A 23,716-nucleotide genomic window follows, 5' to 3' on the forward strand; every position below is an offset into this window, starting at 1 on the left:
GAAATGCTTTGGGATGGGCTGTTTCTTGTTTATAGACAGCACTGTGCAATTTTGTGAGTGCTTGCTTATAATTGGCAGCTGATGGTATGTAAATTGCAGTCAAGAACATAATGAGAACTCCCAAGGAAGTAGAATGGTCTACATCTAATCATTAGTTGTTCTAAGTCAGGAGAACAAAAAGTCAACATCTGTGTACCAACAAGAATTGACTAAAAAGCACACGCCACCACCTTTTTCCTTACCAGAATTTGCAGTTCGATTCATTCTGAAAATCGTAAAACCTTCCAGTCAGATAGCTGAATCCGGTGTTAACCAACTCTCGATGCAACAATCAATTGAGATTTGCCTCATCTGCTTCTGACACAGTATCCTTGACCTGAGATTGTCAGTCTTATACTCAAGTTTTTGGCCTTCGCCTTGGTGTTGACCCTTAAAGGCACTGCACTTAACTGCTCCATATTTAGCCATCTAACATGAGATCTGAAGTTCATTGATGCAAGTCCATAGTCCATTGCTAAGAGGAAATTTACATGCTACAGATTGCAGCAAAAATAGTTTGAAAGGAGTATATTTAAGAGGAAAACTGGTACAGAGCCCACAGAGACACACTGATGTATATGGGTGCCATCTTCCTTTTAATCCCAGTTTACCAACTGCTGCTCAAAATGGAGAAACTATTCAATGGGACCATCACTGTATGGCCAAATAAGATAATCTATAATGCTTCAGGATTGTTTTGAACACCAACTGCCAGATGTTCAACAAGACTAGCACAAATGGAGAAGACACAAACCTCAAGAAATATGCCTCATCTCTCACCGGCTCCTTTTCTAAGTGTGTAGACAATGTTAGTACCTAAAGATCAGTCACCTTACAGCTCAACCAAAGCCCTGGCTGAATGCAGAGGAGTGCTTCCTACTGAAATCCAAGGATGCTGCCTTCAAGCCTGGAGAGAGAGAATATCTCTCAGAGCAGCCAGTAGAAATCTCATCTCTGGCATCAAGAGGGCGAAGACTGACTTAACCAAAACACTCAAGAGCAAATATCCAATAACAATCCCCAGCATTTGTGACTGGGCATCAGGGGCATTACTGACTATGTAAGGAAAAACAGCATCGACTGTACTAGTGACACCCTGCTCCTTGACACTCTGAACAGCCTCAAGGCATGCAACACAGCACTAGCCATGAATCTATCCCCCTTCCAGGTGAGCAGTATTTGTCTGGTATAGCAGCATACACAAGAACGAATCTTCAACTCTTACAGGGACATTACGGGGGCAGAGATTCAACCCCTATAAGTCTATCAGGGTGAACAACATCCCAAGGCAAGTACTCAGGGAGTGCGCACACCAGCTCACTGACATGTTTCACACTACATTCATCCAGGCTGCAGTCCCCACATGCTTCAAATCAGCCACCATCATCCCTGTACCGAAGAATTCTAAATGACTACAACCCAGTGCTTTGAACAGCTGGTACGGCGTACATCACCAACTGATTCCTGCCACACTGCACACTCACCAATATACTTACCAACAGAACGGCTCCACATAGCATCTGCTATGCACCTGGCCCTGACACACTTATGTCAGAATATTGTTTCTTAATTTCAGTTCAGCATTCATAGGTCCCCTAGACCTTTGTGAACAAACCATCCAACTACACCACTGTGCAACTGGGTGTTGGACTTCCTAAACAACAGGCCTCAGACAGTCAGGATGCACAACTGCTCCTCTGTACCCCCCCCCCCAATCATCATGCTCAAAAGGGGTACTCCCCAGGACTGTGTGCACCCAATGCTGTACACCCAGCCTACACTTGACTACACAGTCAGACACCTGAGTAATCACACTGTCAAGTTTGCCAATGGCACGACAATGGTGGGGCTCACCAGCAACAACGATGAGATGTCCTACAGAGAGGAGATGGAAGAGCTCAAGGCCTGGTGCCAGGCAAATAACCTCTTTCGCAATGTCAACAAGGCAAAAGAGATAATTATCAACCTCAGGAGAATTTGCACTATTCACACCTCTCCTTACATGAGTGGAATAGCAGTGGAAAATGTGAGCACCTTCAAATTCCTGAGAGTGCACATCTCACACAACTTCTCCTTGTCACAGAACACATCCTACACAATCAAGAAAGCTCACCAATGCCTCTGCTTTCTGAGAAAGCTAAAAAGATCTGGACTACACACATCAGACCTCTACAGATATGCCGCAGACAACATCCTAAAATGCTGTATCACTGCATGGCACAGAGGCTGCACTGCTGCAAACAGGAAAGGGTAGTCAAAACTGCCCAATGGATCATCAGTAACAAGCCTACCCGCCACCAAAGGACATATATACAGAAAGGTACAAAAAAAGGCCTGCAATTTCATGAAGGATCCCGCCCACCAATCTCATGCACCGTTTGTCCCACTCCCATCAGGAAGGAGGCTATGAAGTATCCACACCAGGACCACCAGACTCAAAACCAGATACTTCCCCCAAGCAGCAAGGCTGATCAATGTCTCCACCCACTAACCCACCACACCCCCCACTACCTCCAGTTTATTTCCTGTCGGAGTCACCTTATGTACAGACACTCCTGTGCTTAGTGTCCCTTTACGTACATAAAATCTACATATAAGCTATCATATGTATTTATATTTACTATAATTTTATTATTGTATTTTTTTTGTGCTGCATCTGATCTGGTGCAACAATTATTTTGTTCTCCTTTACACTTGTGTACTGTAAATCACATTATACAATCTTGAAACAAATTCATCTACAATTTCCAACCCCCTAGGCAACACCTCCCTCTGCAACTGGATATTTAACTTCCTGACCAGTAAACATTGGCACTTTGCAGGCTGCATTCTCAGCTTCTTCCTTTACTCCCTATACACTCTGACTGTGAGGTCAGATTCTGCTCCAACCCCAAGTGCACGCTTTTAGGTTGTGATGATTACTCGCTTCCTTTTGGTTTTTTTTTTGCCAAGCTCACTTTCCAAAACAACAGCTGCCATTTGTACAATCAAGACAGTTGTAAGTAAGCTTTCAACATACATAGTTTAGCTTCTGGTCTCGCAAAGGAAGGCGAGTCTTCAGCTCCTAAAATGTAAGTGGAAAACAGTAATCAGCTTGAAGTTGAAAACACAGTTTTGCAAACAAACTCTATATGGAGCCATAGACTTACTGGCTCAAAGAAACCTGTTATATTGCTGTTTGAGAGGTGCAGTATAAGACAATGGGTTATTTAATTTGGCTTGCTTCAAAACAGACAAGCTGATCAAGTTACAAACAACAACACACACAAAATGCTGGTGGAACACAGCAGGCCAGGCAGCATCTACAAGGAGAAGTGCTGTCGACGTGTCTCGGCCTGAAACATCGACAGCGCTTCTCCCTATAGATGCTGCCTGGCCTGCTGTGTTCCACCAGTATTTTGTGTTGTTGTTTGAATTTCCAGCATCTGCAGATTTCCTCGTGTTAGCTGATCATGTTGTTTAGTTCAAGGAAGCTTGCAAAGCAGATGGATAATATCATTTAGCATATCAATTAACAATCTTATTAATGTTGGGAGTTAGATTTACATAATTAATTATAGGTAATTGAGAACTATGTCTCTAAAAAAACTTCAGACCTTTTGTGTAAAAACAGGGCAACTGAGGAAATATATGCATGTGAAGTCATCAAATTGGCAGAGAAAGGGTATAAATATAGACAGCATTTCAGGCTTCTAAGGAATGGGACAAGGAACATCAAGAAGCATGAAAGAAACACGGGGTGAACTAGAATCCATCCTCTGGCTTCAATTTCTACGACAGACAATCTGTTTGTCTGCATCATTGGTATGTCTTTTTAGTTTATAGGATTTGTACCTGTGATTTTGAAATCCTTTGAGATTTAGAAATGCTTTGTGTATTAAATGTTAGTAATTTGGAAATTTTAAGATAGAAATCCATGCATTTGAAGAATGTTGTTTGGATTTAAATGTGTATCACTGAAAGTAATGAACTGTGCTTTAAACTGCTTTTGTCAGCTGGAAATACTTGGTAAGGAGAAGGGACTCACTGTTCAAATAGTGGGTATTGGAAGCGAAGCTTTTTGTGGAGTGCCTCTACTTTGCCAGATGGCTAAGGAAATTCAACAAGTCCAATTTGTATAGATACATGATTGATCCATCCTAACCAGATGCTTTACAACTTGCTATGGTAACTGCTCCACACGAGACCACACAAAACTGTAGAGTTGTGGATACAACTCAGTCATGATGAAAACCAGACACTCCTCTATTGACTTTTCTACAATTCTGACTGCCTCAGGAAAACAGCCAACATAACCCCAGACCATATCGACCCTGGTCATTCTCCCTACTTCTCCCTTCCAGCAGGCAGATGTTACAACAGATGATCCCAACCTTTTTTATGACATGGACCAAATACTATCAAGCAAGGGGTCCATGGGGAACCCTGTGCTACATGGAAAACTTGAAAACACTTACCAATAAGCATAGGGACAGCTTCTATCCCATCATATCAAGTTCTTGAACATAGCTCTTGCACAATAAAGATGAACTCTTGATATCACAATCTACCTCATCATGACCTGCACTGTACCTTCTCTGTAACTCAACACTATATTCTGCATTCTGTTATTGCATTTCCGTTTGTACTACCTTGATGTTCTTATGCTTCTCAATCAACACAGGAATACCTCAAGGATCCGTGCTTAGTCCAGTGCTCTAGTCTCTCTACACCCATGGCTGTGTGACCAAACACAGCCTAAATACAAACAATAAATTTATCAATATAACAACTGCTGTTGGCAGAATCTCAGATAGTGATAAGGAGCCATACAGGAGTGAAATACTGTAGATCGGCTGATTGAGTAGCATCACAAAAACCCTGCACTTAATGTCAGGAAGACCAAGTAATCTGTTGCAGACTTCAGGGAGGGGAAGTCAGGATATCTTACTCCAGTCTATTGAGAGGTCAGTAGTGGAAAGGGTGAGCTCTTTGAAAGAGGAGAACATCTCATTAATTCTGAAATGAAAAGCCTCACCCTGAGAGTAGATGTGGCAAAGATGGAGGAACTGAGAGAAGGGGATGGCATTTTTACAAGTGACAGGGTGGGAAGAGGTAAAGTCCAGGTAGTTGTGAGAAACAATGGGTTTGTAAAAGATATCAGGAGATAAACTGTCTCCAGAGACAGTGACAGAGAGATCGAGAAAGGGGAGGGAGATGTTGAAAATGGACCATGTAGATTTGAGGGCAGCTGGAAGTTGAATGCAAAGTTGATGAGCTCAACATGGGTGCAGGAAGCAGCCCCAATGCAGTCGTCAATGTAGCACAGGAAAAGTTGAGGGGTGATACCGGTGTAAGCTTGGAACATAGACTGTTCCACATAGCCAACAAAAAGGCAGGCTTATCTGGGTCCCATGTGAGGAAGGGGTTGGAGGTGTATAGAAACTGGACATCCATGGTGAAAATGAGACAATCGGGGCCATGGAACTTTAAGTCATTGAAAAGATCCAGAGCATGTGAAAAGTACTTCACACTTCACAAGTTAAATTTCATCTGCCATTCCTTGGGCCCAATTTTTCAGTTGGTCTGATCCCCGATTCCTGTTGTGGGGGAAACTAAAGGTAGAGAAAGTCCTCATGGAAAGTTTCTACCCAAAATCCCAACAATTCCTTTCCTCCCAGATGTTCTTTGGCTGATTGCATTCCTCCAGCAGAACACCCATAACCAGTCCTTGCCTTTCCAAACAAGAGAAAGTCACAGATGTTGGAAATCCAAGCAACACATACAAAATCCTGGGGAGAACTCAGCAAGGCCAAGCAGCATCTATGGAAATGTTTCCACAGAGGTGGTGGTGTGTTGGCAAATAGAGAGGTTGAGAAGGATCTTAGGTAGCCACATGAATGTGCAAAGAATGAAAGAATGTGGACTATGCGCAAGCAGAAGATAACAATTTACTAGATAAACTACGACTGTGCAGTCAGACACAGCTCAAGGGCCTCCTATAAATTTGCCAATGATATTCAGATGGTGACAAAAGGGTGTGCAGGAGTGAGATGTACCAGTTAGATAACTGGTGTCACAGCAACAACCTTGCATTCGACATCAGCAAGACCAAAGCGCTGACTGTGGACTTCGGAAAGGGTAAGACAAGGAGCACAAACCAATCCTCATAGAGGGATCAGAAATGGAAAGAGTGAGCAACTTCTTGAGTATTAATATCTCCAAGGATCTAACCCAGACACAACATATTGATGCAGCTGTAAAGAAAACAAGAAATCGGCTATATTTCATTAGGAGTTTGAGGATAGTGGGTAGTGTAGAAGGTAACTTACATCGGGACACTGATAGAATGTAAAGCTGGGCTGAGAAGTGGCAGATAGAGTTCAACCCAGAAACACTGTGAAGCGATTCACTTTGGAAGATCAAATATGAAGGCAGAATACAGGGTTAATGACAAGATTCTTAGCAGCGTGGAGGACCACATCTATAAATCCCTCAAAAGTTGCCGTGCAAGTTGATAGTGTTGTTAAGAAGGCACATGATGTGTTGGCCTTCATTAGATGGGAGACTGAGTTCAAGAGCCGTGAGTATACAATCACTCTATAAAACTCTTGGAGTGTTGTATTCAGTTCTGCTTACCGCATTATAAGAAGCTTTAGTGCAGAGGAGATTAACCACGATGATACTTGGATTGGAGAGCATGCCTTATGACAGGGGTCACCAACCTTTTTTGCACCGCAGACCAGTTTAATATTGACAATATTCTTGCAGACCGGCTGACCCCGGGGGGGGGGGGGGGGCTGTTAATCACAACCAGAGTATAGGTGATAAGTCAACTATGAGTCATTTATAAGTGGCTAATACACTCAATTTTGTTTCTAAAAGGGTTTATCTAACGAATTTAATATTAAACGCACAGTGCATATTTTCCTCGTATGAATATACAGGTTGCCCCTGCTATCTGAAGGTACAGCGCTCCTATGAAACCATTTGTAAGCTGAAATGTCGTAAAGCGAAGAAGCAATTACCATTAATTTATATGGGAAAATTTTTTGAGCGCTCCCAGACCCAAAAAATAACTTACCAAATCATACCAAATAGCACATAAAGCCGAAAATAACTCGAACATATAGTAAGAGCAAGAATGATATGATAAAGACACAGCTATATAAAGTAGAAATATTTTATGTACGGTGTAGCTCATAGGTGTCAAACACAAGGCCCGCGGGCCATATCCGGCCTGGCGTACAATTATATCCGGCCCACGAGATCATTTTAGATAGATCTATTATTTTAATTATTAATGGCCCGGCGATATGAAGCGCTGATAACACACAAACTACAGATCCCATAATGCAGCGCAACAGCTGCCGATAGGCTACCCGGGAACATTCCCGCGTCAAGCGTCTGTTGCTGTATACAACGCTATTCTGAAGTCAAAGCTAACCCCTAACAATGGCGAAGAGAAAAGTTGATTCTAAAAAAAAGTCTTTCAAAACCGATGAGTATATGTTTACTGACATTGCCGGTAAACCCATGTGTCTTATTTGTGGAGCTAATGTGGTTGACATAACAACACATCTCAGCGTCTTAAACCTTCAGCTCCAGGGACGTGACCGCATGATCACTGACATGTATGATGCAGTGAAGGCATTTCAAGTGAAGCTGCTCTTATGGGAGACACAAATGCACCAGTGCAACTTGCCTCATTTTCCCTGTTGCCAAGTAATGTTGAACCAGGTCGGCGCAATGATGTTCCCAAATGCGCACTTTGCTAATAAACTGAGCGCACTTCGCACTGAGTTCGCACGGCGCTTTGGTGACTTCGAAGCACAAAAAATTAATTTCGAGCTGCTTCGCAACCCATTTGCCGTCGACGTGGAAACTGCACCTGTACAGATTCAGATGGAGCTGATAGAGCTGCAGTGTAATGGGACACTAAAGGCAAAGTACGACACTGCAGGGCCCGTACAGTTTATTCGCTCCATTCCTGAAGCAATGCCTCAGCTCCGTCTACATGCGGATCGAACCTTGTGCATGTTTGGTAGCACATATCTGTGTGAGAAGCTTTTCTCAGTGATGAAGATTAACAAAACATCACACAGGAGTCGTCTCACTGATGAACACCTGCAGTCCATCCTGAGAATCTCCACAACACAGAACCTTACACCAAACCTAAATGAACTTATTGCCAAGATGCCAAGCATCCAGCTCTGACAAAACGGCAGAAGAGCAAAGAAAACTGAGTGTTTTGATTTGTTGTTGTTTCAACTTTTGCTGAAAAGCACAAATTTTATTTATATTTTCAGGGTTTTTTTGCAGCATGCTCATATTTCTAACTTGTATAATACTGACAGATATTTTTATGGAGAGCAAAATATTTAAGTTATTTAAAGTTTTAGTTTATTTTTTCTGGAATAATATTCCTGTCTGTTTTTATTCATATTTATGTTCAAAAAATGTTTAGTTTTAGTGTGTTCAATAAATGTTTATCCTGTTCAGCCCGCGACCTAAAGTGTGCTTTGAGTTTTGGCCCCATGTGCAATTGAGTTCGACACCTCTGGTGTAGCTTCACTTATCAAAATCGGGAAGACAGCGAGCCAAAAATTGATTTGGAGGAAAAAGAATCTGCCTGCACAAGGATTCACGGTCATGGTAGTCTTTCTCGGGGTAAACACACGTATAAAGCGGGCATCTTTTATTCGTAAAAGTGAAAATCCTCTCTGGTTAGCGAAAACAGGTACTAATGTAGGTCTTTCGTAACAGCAAGCTGTCGCAAAGCGAACGTTCGAAAAACGGGGGCCACCTGTAATGATAAGTCAATTATAACTCACTTATAAGTCAATAGCATCATAACATTTTAAGTAACATTTGGATATTAAACACACAGCGCATATTTTCCTCGTATGAACACATAAAATCATTGCATCAGTAAGAGGACAAGGTAAGGGCCAGAGGTCCCTGTACCGGGGTCGCAGCAGTCGCAGTCCGGAGAGCGTGGCCGATGAAAGTTTGGCTCGAGGGATGACTTTCAGTAGATCAAGATACCTGCTCTGCTACTTATGAAACCCTGATCCCAAATTAGGTTGTCTGCAAATATTTTAGCACCAGGTTCCCCACTAACATTCGGTGCGCTAAACAGGTTTATCTGTCCGCGGTCCAGGCTATTATCAACAGCATTTCTCGCCAGCTGGTTACCCGAGGCCAACGAGTGATCCCTGGCGCAAGGGTATCACCGTGTTTAGGTGACTGATGACCTTGTGTACGTAATGACCTCGCATGCGTTCAAGTTGAACAGTGAGTGTGACAGGGAATGAGGAAAGGTGGAGCTGACTCATATCGTTTCATTCACCAAATCATACCATTTCCTCGTGGCCCAATAGCACATGCTTTGCGGCCCGGTACCGGTCCGTGGCCTGGTGGTTGGGGACCACTGCCTTATGAGGACAGGCTAAGGGCTTTTCTCTTTGGACAGAAGGATAAGAGATGACTTGATAGGGGTGTTTATGATGATAAGAGGCATAGATAGCCTGAAACATTTTTTCCCCCAGGGTGGAAATGGCTAACACAAAGGAGCATAATTTTAAGGTGTTGGCAGAAAGTATAGGGGAGGATGTCACAGCTAGTTTTTTTTGTAACTGCCGAGGGTGGTGGTAGAGGCAGATACATTAGGGACATATAAGAACTTCTTAGAAAGGTATATGGATTACAGGAAAATGAAAGGCTACGTGGGAGGGAAGGGTGAAATTGATCTTGGAGTAGGTTTAGAGGTTGGCACAACATCGTGGGCTGAAGGGTCTGTACTATGCTGCATTGGTCTTATACAGGTCACCCCTGTTCTCCGAAAAGATCCTTATCGTCCAAGAAAATTAATCTCTCCTTCTTGCACCTTCTCCAGCCAGACATTTATCTATCCATACTTTCACTAACACAGTAAAATAGAGGCTAGCATGGCACTATTACAGCTCAGGGCCTTTCGGAGTTCAGGGTTCAATTCTGGTGTCACCTGTGAGGAATTTGTTGTTCTCCTCACATCCCTGTGGGTTTCCTCCAGATGCTCCAGTTTCCTCTCACAGATCAAAGATGTACCGATTAGCAGGTTAATTATCCTGTGATTAGGCTGGGGTTAAATAGGTAGGTTGTTGGGCTGTGTGACTTGTTGGACTCTCTCGCCCTGAATCTCTAAATAAATAAAATGACACTGGGAATAATCCAAAGATTACAACAAAGATCCTGCTTTGTAACCTTCTGAATAAATTCACCCTCAGGACCTCACCTCTTTGCCTACCTTTAATAGGTTAGATCACTGGTTAGATGGGTAATGGAAAAAGAGCCTCAGGGATTACTACTTGAGCTCAGGTGGATAAACACCAACATACGACTACTTTAAACAGCTTGAGGCATGATGCAATTAGTGTGCATGTGGGCTAGCTTGAGGTCTAGTCAAACAAGGATGAGAGTCAGATGGTAAATGATCATATGGGATAACAGCACAATTTCTAGTCAAATACTCTGCAATGAGGTGTATGGGGTGTCCAAGGAGGGGTAGCACCTCTGGTTAAAGGGCTTGTCATGTTCATTCTGGGGCACCTCACTCACCTTTGGTCCCCACCAGACACTCAGCTCTCACCTGGGGCTTCAAGTAGCTGTTTGCATATGACAGCAGCCACATCCTAATATACCGCTTCAACAGGTGGGCTAAACCAGGTGAAGGAAACCACAGCCCTCATACCCCGGTGAGACAGGGACATGCCCGACCTAGCATGTAAAGTCAGTTCTAGCACACTGGACAGATGAAATCTACGGTGAGATCCAACAGCCAGGAAGGTGGTACTGCAACAGTCCATTGAAAGCAAAGGGCATGACAAGGCAAAGAAGACGCCACGGTCTTCCAAGGAACCAAGGAAGACACCAGTTTGTGACGCTTGTTCGTACCACTGGACCTGGACTTCTGAGGTCAAGAGAGTGGAACTGCCCCAGTGCAACAGCTTTTCCACTTTAAAAACTCTCCCACACAGTTTTCCTGTCATCATCGGACACGACAGACAACCACCACCGTTTTGCATTACTGCTATGCAGATTCCCTTACAGTTAAACAACTGCTATCACACTGAGTGCGTGTACACATCTGACCAAAGCTTACAATAACCTAGAAAGAGAAGGTTGGAACTTGAAGCTCAACATGTACTCCAGAATCACTTCTTACCACTTCAGAACCATTCCAGCAAGAATCATATGGCACATAAAACCCGCAAGGTTCAATATCCAGTCAGGGAAGACACTGACTGCAACGTGTTGCAAGTACTTTTCAATTAAACTTGCTCAAACGATTAGAGATCCATGGCAGAATTGGAAGGGCCACAAACTCAGCCAGCTCCATCATATGCACTGGCCTTCCCCAGCATCAAGGACCTCTTCAAAAGGTGATGCATCCAACATTAAGAACCTCCCATCACCCAGGACATGCCCTAATCTCATCACTACCACCAGGGAAATGGTACAGGAATGTGAAGACACACACTCAATGTTTTAGGAACACCTTTTTCCCCTCCATCATCAAATTTCTGAACGGACAAAGAACGCACCCTACTTACTGCTCGTTATGCTGCTTGTGTTCAGGGCAGCAATGAAGGTCCTCCATCTCTGTCTATATAGAAGGATTCTTTATTAATGTTTCTGCAACAATTTTAATTAACCAGTCAGGGTTGTTAGCTGAAACCCTGTACCTGAAGGACCAATGCACTACTCTTCAGTATGGACTCTACCCTTTGACCTGTTTGGCATGGGTGACCCTATCAAGAGCCAAAGCACAAGACCTGACTCCAGCCAACGTAGCTCTCATTGAGGCATGCAAACCTCTAAACCACAGAAAGGCTGTGGTCCTCTTGTACCCTAGCACACTATTTTCTTGTTGCAGTATTGCTGCCACAAAACAACACATATCACAACATATGCCAGTGATATTAAACCTGACTTGGATTTTAATTCTGAAATACTCCACCAACGCCCCACTGGCCCTTGTTCACCCATCCAGATTAATCTACAAATTTATGGAACTTCATTTAACTCCCCAAGTGAGGCAGAGGTAGAAAAAGTATGGACGGTACCGATCTCCACAACTGTGCAGAGCAAATGAGAAGGATGCCTGCAGGCCTGGACCAGGAGATCACTGAGCTGTCGCCTGATGAAATACTGAGGATATGCTTCTGTAAAGCAAAGATGCTTTCAAAAATAATAAATATCAAACAATTTACTATAAAGAGCAATGAACAGTAAAAAGCTAAATCAAATCAATATTTGGCATGACACCATTTGTCTATAAAATGCATCAATTCTCTGTTGTGCAGTTTTATAAGAAAATCGATTGGTAGATTGTTACAAGTATCTTGAAGAACTTGCCACAGTTCTTCTGCAGACCTTGGCAGTCCTCCTTTCAAACAGACATAGTGTGTAGACGCTATTGGAAAGGTGTGAGATCAAAGGAATGGCACATACCAGGCTGCAATTGAAGGTGACGGATTGGTGTGGCCCTAATGAATATAATTATACCTTAGCTGGCCACAAGTGAGATATCAGATGATTGGGAGACAACAAAAGTGATCCCTTTATTTAAGAAGGCCAGGAGGGATAGGTCAGTTAATCTAATGTCAGTGGTAAAGAAATTATTGGAAAAAAATCATGAGGGAAAGTTTAATCAACACTTGGAAAATCATGAGTTCATCAGAGATCAGCTCTAATTCTGCAGGAGGGGCTTGGTCCAAAGTTTCATTTCCATAGATGCTGCCAGACCTACTGAGCCCCCCTAGCATTTTGTGTGTGTTGCTCTGGATTTCCAACATCTGCAGAATCTTGTGTTTAGCTCTAATTTGTTAGTGGGAGATCCCGTCCAACTAATTTAATTGAATAGTTTGAAGAAATAACTGAATACAAGTAGTTGAGTTTATTGTCATGTAGACAAGTACGGTAAGGTACCAGTATAATGAAAAACATGTTCATAGCACGAGGAGATAGTTTACATGGACTTCAGTACGGCCTTTGACAAGGCCACATATGGAAAACTGATCCAAAAGGTTAGTCCATGGGAACAAAGCAAGTTGGCAAAATGTATCCAATACTATCCCAGTACAGGTATGCATCGCTTAACGTCCACGTTACGTTCTGTGAAATCGGACGTTATGTCATTTGGACATTGTGTGAACACCATATGATATACTCAGCAAGCCTATATGGAGTACTGTAGTGTACCTGTTTTGACTAAATCCATGTTATTAGCCATTTCCCCATATCCAATATAGGTCCCTCTCGCATTTTCGTGAGCCTTGTAGTTTTCAGTGAAGCCAATCCTTTAACAGCTACGAGAATTCTTTCATTGTTTGTCAGGATCGTCGTGATTGTCAAGTGCAACATGCCTAAATCCCGAGCAATAGCATTCACTGGTTTTCCACTTTCATATTGTTTAATAACCTTTTGTTTCACTTCTAAATCAATGCTTTTCCTTTGCCTCTTGCTGCTGCTATCACTAGGAGTGGCTTTGGTTTTGCTGTGTTTGGAAGCCATGATGCAATTTACGGTAAATATTTTCAAAAGAAAATTAAACAGAGAGATAACGCTACTACACTCAAGAGACGCGCGATACACGAGATCAGTAACGTCCGCTACGTCACGTTCTCCAATCAGGACTACAGACGTATATGCGAGCGGACGTTGTCCGAATGGACGTTAAGCAGCGCACACCTATAATAGGAAAATAAGGGTGATAGCTAGGGTGGGGGTGCCACTGTGATTAGAAGCCAGCAACTAGTAGTGTACCATTGAGGTCACTAACAGGACTCCTGCTGTTTGGCACATACTTTAACACATTAGATGCAAGATGTACAATACTATGCAAAATAATCCGAATCAGGTTGAATATCACTGGCATGTGGTGTGAAATTTGTTAACTTTCCAGTAGTACAATGCAATACGTAATAATAGAAAAAAAACTGTTTTCCTGAAAGGAAAATCCTGCCTGACTAACCTACTGCAATTTTTTGAGGAAATTACAAGCAGGGCAGACAAAGGAGATGCAGTGGATGTGGTGTACTTGGATTTTCAGAAGGCCTTTGACAAGGTGCCGCACATGAGGCCGCTTAGCAAGGTAAGAGCCCATGGAATTACAGGGAAGTTACTAGCATGGGTGGAGCATTGGCTGATCGGCAGAAAACAGAGTGGGAATAAAGGGATCCTATTCTGCTGGCTGCTGGTTACCAGTGGAGTTCCACAGGGGTCGGTGTTGGGACCGCTGCTTTTTACAATGTTTGCCAATGATTTGGACTGTGGGATTACTGGATTTGTACCTAAATTTGCCAATGATACAAAGATAGGTGGAGGAGCGTTAGTATTGAGGAAACAGAGAGCCAACAGAGAGACTTTAGGCAAAGAAGTGACAAATGAAATACAATGTTGGAAAGTGCATGGTCATTTACATTGCTGGAAGAAATAAACGGGCAGACTATTATTTAGATGGGGAGAGAATTCAAAATGCAGAAATGCAAAGGGACTTGGGAGTCCTTGTGCAGGATACCTGAAAGGTTAACCTCCAGGTAGAGTCAGCGGTTAAAAAAAAAAGGCGAATGCAATGTTGGCATTCATTTCTAGAGGCATAGAATATAAGAGCAGGGCTGTGATGTTGAGGCTCTATAAGGCACTTGTGAGACCACACAGAGTATTGTGTGCAGTTTTGGGCTCTTTATTTTAGAAAGGATATACTGACATTGGAGAGGGTTCAGAGAAGATTCACGAGAATGATTCCAGGAATGAAAGGGTTACCATATGAGGAACATCTGCCAGCTCTTGGGCTGTATTCCCTGGAGTTCAGGAGAATGAGGGCAGAATCTCATAGAAATGTTCCAAATGTTTAAAGGCCTCAACAGATTAGATATGGCAAAGTTATTTCCCATGGTAGGGGAGTCTAGGACAAGAGGGCATGACTTCAGGATTGAAGGATGTCCATTTAGAACAGAGATGCGGAGAAATTACTTTAGTCTGAGGGTGGTAAATCTGTGAAATTTGTTGCCACAAGCAGATGTGGAGGCCAAGTTATCGGGTGTAATTAAGGCAGAGATAGATAGGTTCTTGATTAGCCAGGGCAACAAAGGGTTTGGGGAGAAGGCAAGGGAGTGGGGATGACTGGAAGAATTGGATCAGCCCATGAGTGAATGGGATGAGTGCCTATTCTGCTCCTATATCTTATGGTCTTACCTCAATAAGTATATATACATATACGTTGCTGCTGTTGAGTGCCATTGAGTCATCATTGACTCATGGCAACCCTATGGACAGTGCAGTTGTCCAGAGGGTTTTTGTGGCAAGATATGGAAGTAGATTGCCAGGCCTTTCTTCTGCCCAGATACTGCTGCTGCCCAGGTTGGGACCTGGCTGGATTTGAATGCAGCCTCAAAGTCCAGTGCTGATCTCATAGATAGTACAAAAAAACAGAAATAAAAAGTAGTGAGGTAGTGTTCATAGGTTCAATGTCCATTCAGAAATCTGATGGCAGAAGGGAAGAAGCTGTTCCTGAATCATTGAGTGTGTGCCTTCAGGCTTCTGTACCTCCTTCCAAATGGTAGCAATGAGAAGAGGGGTGCTAGGGTCCTGAACGACAGATGCTGCTTTTCTGAGGCACTTCTCCTTGAAGAAGCCTTGGATACTACGAAGGCTAGTGCCCATGGTGCAGCTTACTTCAATCCTGTGCAGTAGCCCCACTCCCTCCCCTCTGGAGAGCGATGCAGCCAGTTAGAAAGCTCTCCATGGTACATCTGTAGAATTTTGCAAGCCTTTCGCACAAGTAAAGAAACTCTGTAAAGCAAAGAGGTTCTCAAAAGTAATGAAAAGTTTCTAAATATCAAAAAATGTACCATAAAGAGCAGTAAAAAGCTAAATCAAATCACTATCTGATGTGAGCACACTTTGCTTTAAAATTGCATCAATTCTCTTAAGTACACTGCTGTGCAGTTATATTAGAAAATCAACTGGTAGGTTGTTCCAAGCATCTTGGAGAACTAACCAGAGCTGTTCTGCAGACTTTGGCTGTCTAGCTTGCTTCTGACTCTCCTGGCAATCCCAGACAGGCTCGATAATGTTGAGATTAGGGCACTGTGGAGGCCAAACCACCTGCTGCAGAACTCCTTGTTCTTTTGTGCTAAAGCTTTTGTTTTTTGTTTAGCTTTTTTTCTGACCTTGGAAATGTGTCCAGGATCATTGTCTTGCTGCAGAATGCCTCCCTGATGTATTTCATGATGGATGAAAATCTGTTTGTACATTTTCAATGTTGACAGTGACTAAATCACTAACTCCATTTGCATAAATGAGGTCCCAAACCTGCAGGGAACCTCTGCCATGCTTCACTGTTGGCTGCATTCATCAAGTAGTGCTCTCCAGCTCTTCTACAGACAAACTGCCTCCTGTTTTCAGCAAAACATTTCAAATTTTGATTCCTCAGACCAGAGCCTTTGCTGCCATTGTTTAGCACCCCAGTCCTCATGTATTTTTTTGTGGGTGGGTGAGTCTCTTGGCTTTGCTTCCACTTCAGAGAAATGGTTTTTTGGCAAAAACTCTTCCACGAAGACCACTCTGGCAAGACTTCTCCAGACTACAGTGGGGTGTACTTGGGTTCTAGAGGTTCAGAGCTGATAGCACTGCAGGATTTCTTCCAATTTCAAAGTGATGTCAGTTTGATGTATCTCTCATTGGCAGCACCCAGTTTCCATGACTGATCACTGAATTTTTGGTCATCAAACTTGCCAGTTTCTTTGTGCATCTTCAGTAAAGCTTGGACAGCACATCTCAAACCTCCTGTCTCCTGCAAAATTTCTGCTTGGGAGAAACCTTGCTGATACAGGATCTTGTGTATTGTTGCTATGCTCACTCTTGCCATGGTGTAAGAGTTGATGATACGAAGGTTAAACTGCCGAATCTGTCGCATCCTCACCTTTTAGCTTGGTTGTCCTTCACACAGTTTGATTCCTTCTACAGCAGTTTGTTTCAATTAATCAATTTAGTTCATTCAACTTCATTATGTCATTGATCATTAATATCCCTGCTTGTTATCTTTGTTTAATCATGCACTGGGCTGTATACCTCCAAAGTTATCAAGATTTTATTTGAAAAGAGGTCTATTATTTAAGATGTTATTTTCTTTAATGAAACACAAACGTTCATCTGTAACATTTAATTTTTTTGGAAAATAAATGTTTAAAAATCTAAATTTTGCTCTTTTCTACTGACACTAATGCAGAAGACAGAAAAAACATCTAAAACAAAATTTATTTTAAAAGACTAGGGTGCCTAAGACTTCTGCACATTACTGTATGATCAGTTTGACGTGAAAATTGGTGATGTTGAAAGTGAGAATACTTGTGTTAAACTATAGAATGGCATTGAGCAACTGCAGCATGTTATAGGAGCACTATTAAGAGCATCCTGACAAATTACACCTCCATCTGGTATAGGAGCAGCTGAGCATCAGGCCAGAAATCCCTACAAAAGCCTATGAGAATAGCTGAGAGGATCCTAGGGGTCCCTGTACTATCTATCGAGGACACTTATCAGAGCGCTGCGTACACATGGATTATTAAGGATCCCACCCACCCATCCAGCATCCTCTTTGACTTTCTACCATCAAGCAGGAGACTCCGATGCACAAAGACAAGAATAGTCATGATGGGAAACAGCTTCTTCCGTCAGGCCATTAGGCTTCTGAACTTCTTGCCACATCACAAAGTGTCACTGGTTAACCTGTACTTTCAATGTTTAATTTATGCCTCTTACTTTATTTATTGATGTATAATCCATCTGTAGATTCCATCTTCACTGTCATGTTATTATGTGTTCTGTATACTGCATCGCTTGACCCCCCCCCCCACCCCGCTTTAGAGAAACTTTGTCTTGTTTGACAGTATACATGTATATAGTTAAATGACTATAAACTTGGCTTGATTTAGTAACTTGGGCAGATGGAATTTAATCCAGGTAAGTGAGGCTTTTTGGGGGTGGGGGAATTAAATAAGGACGGAGTATGTATCATGAACAATAGGAAGCACGAAGGAACAAAGGGACCCTGAAGGTAACAATACAAATAGTGAATGAATCCATTTGCCCCTTTTTATACCCTTCAAAACTGCTACTTTTCCATGCACTTGGTACCTACACCTGCACAATGACCTCATCTTTCCATGAAAAATGTTTTTCACCATTTTCCAGTTATGGCTATAGATGTACTCTTAACTTTCTCAAAACATCGTGTTGTGGACTGGTTCCTTTTTTTTCCCTCAGAACAATCACTCAGCACTTTGTCTTACAGACTTCTGTTTTAGTTAAGAATATACCCAAAAAGGAACCATGTTGGAACTTTTTCCTTACAGTGAAGAAGGCATACGGATAAGAGCAGAGAGGTCTCAGTTCAACTTTTTAAATACTGATTAGACCACAGCTAATTTCAATTCTGGTTGCGGACCTACAGTGGGATATCAGTGCATTCAAGATTCACCAGGATATTGCCGAGGATGGAATGGTGCAGTTTTGAGGACAGACTGGGCTTGTTTTCCTTGAAGAAGAGGAGAGGAGGAGGAGGAGATCTGATAGAATTATGAGAGGCAAATTCCTCTGTATTCCACATTCAAATTCTGAGAGGTAGATAGAAAAAGAGTAGAAGCTCATAAATTTCTACAGAGAGCATTCTAACTGGTTGCATCACTACCTGGTGGGAGGGCAGAGGCTACTGCACAGGATTGTAATAAGCTGTAGAGACTTGTAAGCAATCAGCTCCATCATTGGCACTAGCCTACATAGTATCCAGGACATCTCCAAGGAGTGATTAATCAAAAAGGCGGTGTCCGTCATTAAAGGCCCCCATCACCCAGGACATGCCCTGTTCTCATTGCTAACATTGCAAAGGAGGTTAAGAAGCCTGAAGCCACACACTCAACGTTTCAGGAACAGCTTCCTTCCCTCTATCATCCAATTTCTAAATGGACATTAAGTCCAAGAACACTACTTCACTACTTTTTTTTTAAATCTCTATTTTTGCACTATTTATTTAATTTAACTGCAGTCGGCCCTCCTTATCCGCAGGTTCCATATGCACAGATTCAACCAACCACGGATCAGGAAAACTCAGAAGTTCTCTCTCCAGCAATTGTTGTTTGAGCATGTACAGACTTTTTTTCTTGTCATTATTCCCTAAACTATACAGTACAACAACTACTTACATAGCATTTACATTGTATTAGGTATTATAAGTAATCTAGAGGAGATGATTTAAGTATACGGGAGGAAGTGCATAGGTTACCACGGATCGGGAATCAAAGAAATCCAGAAGTTCTCTAAGTCAGAACTGGTTCATCGGGTATTATTTAGCCTCAGTTAGTCAAACGTTTGTCTTAGTATATAGTGCATATTTTGCCTTTCTATGCATATAAAACACTAAAGAAACATATGTATTTCAATAATTAAACCACTGCATTGCTTAGTATAATTGTAGCATTGGGGCAGGGCTTTCACATGCTCCACTGTTCTCACTTTATCCTTTAAAATTGTTCTGATCGTTGACCAACTGTAGCCTAACACTTTTCCAATGACCAAAGGTGTTTCACCTCTTTCTGATCACTTTATTATTTCCACTTTATTTTTAATCGTGATCATTTCCGGAACAGAAACACTGCAGGCAGCGAGTCCCAAGCTCCGCCAGGTCCTAAACTCCACCGCACTGAGACCAGTTAAATAAGCTCCAGAGCTCCGCTGGATCCTAAAGTCCACCAATTTGAAAATCCGCATTGTTTGGTATCCACGGGTGGGGGGGGGTCCCGGAACCAATCCCCCGCAGATAAGGGGCGACTGTATTTAATATATATATATCTATATATATACATACTGTAATTACATTGTACTGCTGCCAAAAAGATAACAAAGTTCACAATATGTACCAGTAGTATTAAACCTGATTCTGATCTTGAGTTCTCCCAGTAGCAGGGAAGGTCACAGCGGGGGGATAATAAACCTCCTCACACAAGGCTGTGCTTACATCATTTGATTCAACGACTCAGGAATAGAGAAAGCTACAGAAGGACAAGTGTAAGCGTCTGAGCTCCTCCACAAAGGCACGCAACTTCACTCCACTGGGCTGGCAAACCTTTACTGTATGAACATATCTGCCACACATCTTCATCCTTTGTCACTTTAACCATCCTGTTTCCATTTCTCTCCAAAGTCACCCCAACCACAATCTATTCCAGCTGCTACCATCCAGGAAATGGTACCACAGCATAAAAGCCAGGACCAACAGGCTCCAGCCCAGTTTCTTCCATCAGGGTATCAGACTGATTAACTCACGCTGATTTTGAGTGTACTCTATATTACATTGACTGTTCTATTTATTATGTTATTATAAATTACTATGATTGCACATTGCACACTTAGACGGAGATGTAACATAAAGATTTTTACTCATGTTGGTGAAGGGTTTAAGAAATAAAGTCAATTCAAGTGAGCAATGCACCCCTCTAGTCCATCTACCCAAACCCATCTCTTCCCCAAGCTTCTTTCTGTCATTCAGCTGTGACTCTGCTCTACACGCACTTCACCCATGCACTCACCTCCAACTTGACCCGAGTCCCACAGGCACCCCACCCTACAATCAGGACCAGCCTCACTGTGCCCTCCCCTCCTTTCCCAGTCCTCCTCGCCACACATCCACCTTTAACAGGCCCTCACTTCACTCTGCCTCCTCCCAGACCCATGCCCACCCCGACTGACCCTGCCCCATCCACATCCCCATTCCTTCACTCCACTTCTCACATCCCCATCCTCACCCTAACCCCTCACCTCAAAACAACCGCCCATCTCCTGAACGGCCTGCCTCCAAGTCATTCCCACCCCCAAAACTGTCTTCCAAGTGGTCACTCTTCCCTGCTTCCTCACCCGATCAGCTTCCAATCACCCTGTCCCCACAACAGATCACCCCCGCCCTCCTGGCGCAACCTCCCTCCCATCCCAACTTCTCCCTCCTTCCCATCCCGTTCAGACCCTACCCCACCAAATCACCCCTCCCACCCCATGCCACTTTCTCTCCCCCTACTCGACCTCCCCATTCTGTAAACCCTCAGCCCTGCCCGATCTCCCCTATCCGTGACTTGCTCTCTCTCTCTCTCTTCATCATCGCTGCACAATAACGCCCCCTCCTCTCCGGCCAATGAACACCTTAACTGCCCCTGTTCACCCCCTCCACTCCCCCCTACCACCTCCATGTCTGTGGCCACAGGCGGGAGCTGGACTCACCGAGAAGCGCCGGCTCTGGCTAGGACTAGAGAATCACCGACTAGGCCAGCCCTCCGTCGCTGGCGTATCTGCTGAACTCCATAGTGCAGGAAAATGGCGACGCCTGCTTGCTCCGCCCCTTGTCGGTCAACAACAGTATCCCCTGTCCGTCATCCAAGGTGCCCCGCCCCCTGTCTGTCACCGACGTAGACCCGCCCTTACATAGGCGTCAATACACCGAATGAAATTAACCACCCCTCCTTTTCTGTCAACGCAAGCGGTGGGTTTCCTGTCAGTCACATCCGCGCCCCGCCCACTCTATACGCTATTACTCTACCACCATTGTCTGTCATAAACTAAGCCCCGCCCTATTTACCTAATCCGCCTGGCCGCTGAGGGGTTGCGGGTTCGCTCCTAACATGTGTTCCTGCCATTCTAATGTATATCGTATGTTCTCCCTGTGAGACGTTTCGAAAACGTGTGAATTTTATAAACGAAAGAGAAACTGCAAATCCAAGCAGCGCACACAAAATGCTGGAGGGACTCAGCATTGGTTTTTAAAAGCTTCCTAATCCTCTGACATCTCTATTTTTTTCCTCTCTTTGGCTTTTAAGTTGGCTTTTGCTTCTCTTGTCAGTCACGTTGTGTCATTTGCCCTTACAATACTTCATCTTCGTTAGGATCTACATATATCATGCGCCTTCCAAATTGCTTCCAGAAATTCCAGCCATTGCTGCTCCACTGTCATCCCTGAAAGTGTCCTTTTCCAGTCAATTCTGAACACATCCTCTCTTGTGCCTCCGTAATTCCTCTTACTCCACTGTAATATCGATACATCTGACTTTAGCTTCTCTTATTCAAATTTCAGGGTAAATTCAAACATATTATGATCTCTCTCTCTCTCTCTCTCTCTCCCAAGGGTTCTTTATAACCATATAACAATCACAGCACGGAAACAGGCCATCTCGGCCCTCCTAGTCCGTGCCGAACTCTTAATCTCACCTAGTCCCACCTACCCGCACTCAGCCCCTAACCCTCCACTCCTCTCCTGTCCATATACCTATCCAATTTTACCTTAAATGACACAACTGAACTGGCCTCTACTACTTCTACAAGAAGCTCATTCCACACAGCTATCACTCTCTGAGTAAAGAAATACCCCCTCGTGTTTCCCTTAAACTTTTGCCCCCTAACTCTCAAATCATGTCCTCTCGTTTGAATCTCCCCTACTCTCAATGGAAACAGCCTATTCATGTCAACTCTATCTATCCCTCTCAAAATTTTAAATACCTCGATCAAATCACCCCTCAACCTTCTACGCTCCAATGAATAGAGACCTAACTTGTTCAACCTTTCTCTGTAACTTAAGTGCTGAAACCCAGGTAACATCCTAGTAAATCCTCTCTGCACTCTCTCAATTTATTGATATCTTTCCTATAATTCGGTGACCAGAACTGTACACAATATTCTAAATTTGGCCTTACCAATGCCTTGTACAATTTTAACATTACATCTCAACTTCTGTACTCAATGCTCTGATTTATAAAGGCCAGCGTTCCAAAAGCCTTCTTCACCACCTACATGAGACTCCACCTTCTAAATCTCCCTGCAAGCTTTGAAAACCCACCTCATTATTCACAACACCTCCTACCTTAGTATCATCGGCATACTTACTAATCCAATTTACCACCCCATCATCCAGATCATTTATGTATATTACAAACAACATTGGGCCCAAAACAGATCCCTGAGGCACCCCGCTAGTCACCGGCCTCCATCCCGATAAACAATTATCCACCACTACTCTCTGGCATCTCCCATCTAGCCACTGTTGAATCCATTTTATTACTCCAGCATTAATACCTAACGACTGAACCTTCTTAACTAACCTTCCATGTGGAACTTTGTGGAACTTTACCTTAAGCTCGCTAATCAATTCTGGTTCTTTGCACAACACCTATTCCAGAACAGCTGATCCCTGGTGGGCTCAATCATGAGCTACTCTAAAAAGTGTAGGCATTCTAGAAATTCAACCTAATCTTCCCAATCTACCTGCATATTGAAATCCCTCATGACTATTGTAACATTGCCATTTTCACATGCATTTTCTATCTCCCATTGTGTTTGTAGACCACATCAGAATCAGAATCAGACTTTAATCGCCAAGTACCTATGCACATACAAGAAATTTACTTCCGGCAGATGTTGTCTCTCTGCTCATAACAATAATAATGATAAATATAAATGAAAATATAGATTATACACACAGGTAGTGCAATCCAAGTAATAGTTAGCCGACAGTTAACCGGCAGTTAACTGTTCAGCAAAGTGACCGCAGTAGGGAAAAAACTTCTCCAGTGCCTATTAGTCTTAGTCTGGAGGGATCTGAAGCGCCTACCATCTTTAC

At 43.1% G+C, this 23,716-nt stretch overlaps 1 protein-coding gene across 3 annotated transcripts in view; it reads right to left on the bottom strand.

Moving 5' to 3' along the window:
* LOC140729367 (E3 ubiquitin-protein ligase RNF167-like) overlaps window positions 1-21,466 on the bottom strand; it is a 203,392-nt gene extending 181,926 nt beyond the window's left edge. The window contains exons 1-2 of one of the 3 annotated variants that reach the window (XM_073049027.1): window positions 21,331-21,438; window positions 3,059-3,103 (exon numbers count right to left, since the gene is read on the bottom strand). The gene's annotated coding sequence lies outside the window, so the exon portion shown is untranslated. Of the gene's footprint in view, window positions 1-3,058; window positions 3,104-21,330 lie in introns of all 3 variants that reach the window. The other 2 variants (XM_073049026.1, XM_073049028.1) reach the window with 2 other exon arrangements.
* Between the last annotated feature and the right edge of the window lie 2,250 nt (window positions 21,467-23,716).

The sequence above is a fragment of the Hemitrygon akajei genome, chromosome 6 (assembly GCF_048418815.1).
Source record: "Hemitrygon akajei chromosome 6, sHemAka1.3, whole genome shotgun sequence".
NCBI classification, from domain to species: Eukaryota; Metazoa; Chordata; class Chondrichthyes; order Myliobatiformes; family Dasyatidae; genus Hemitrygon; species Hemitrygon akajei.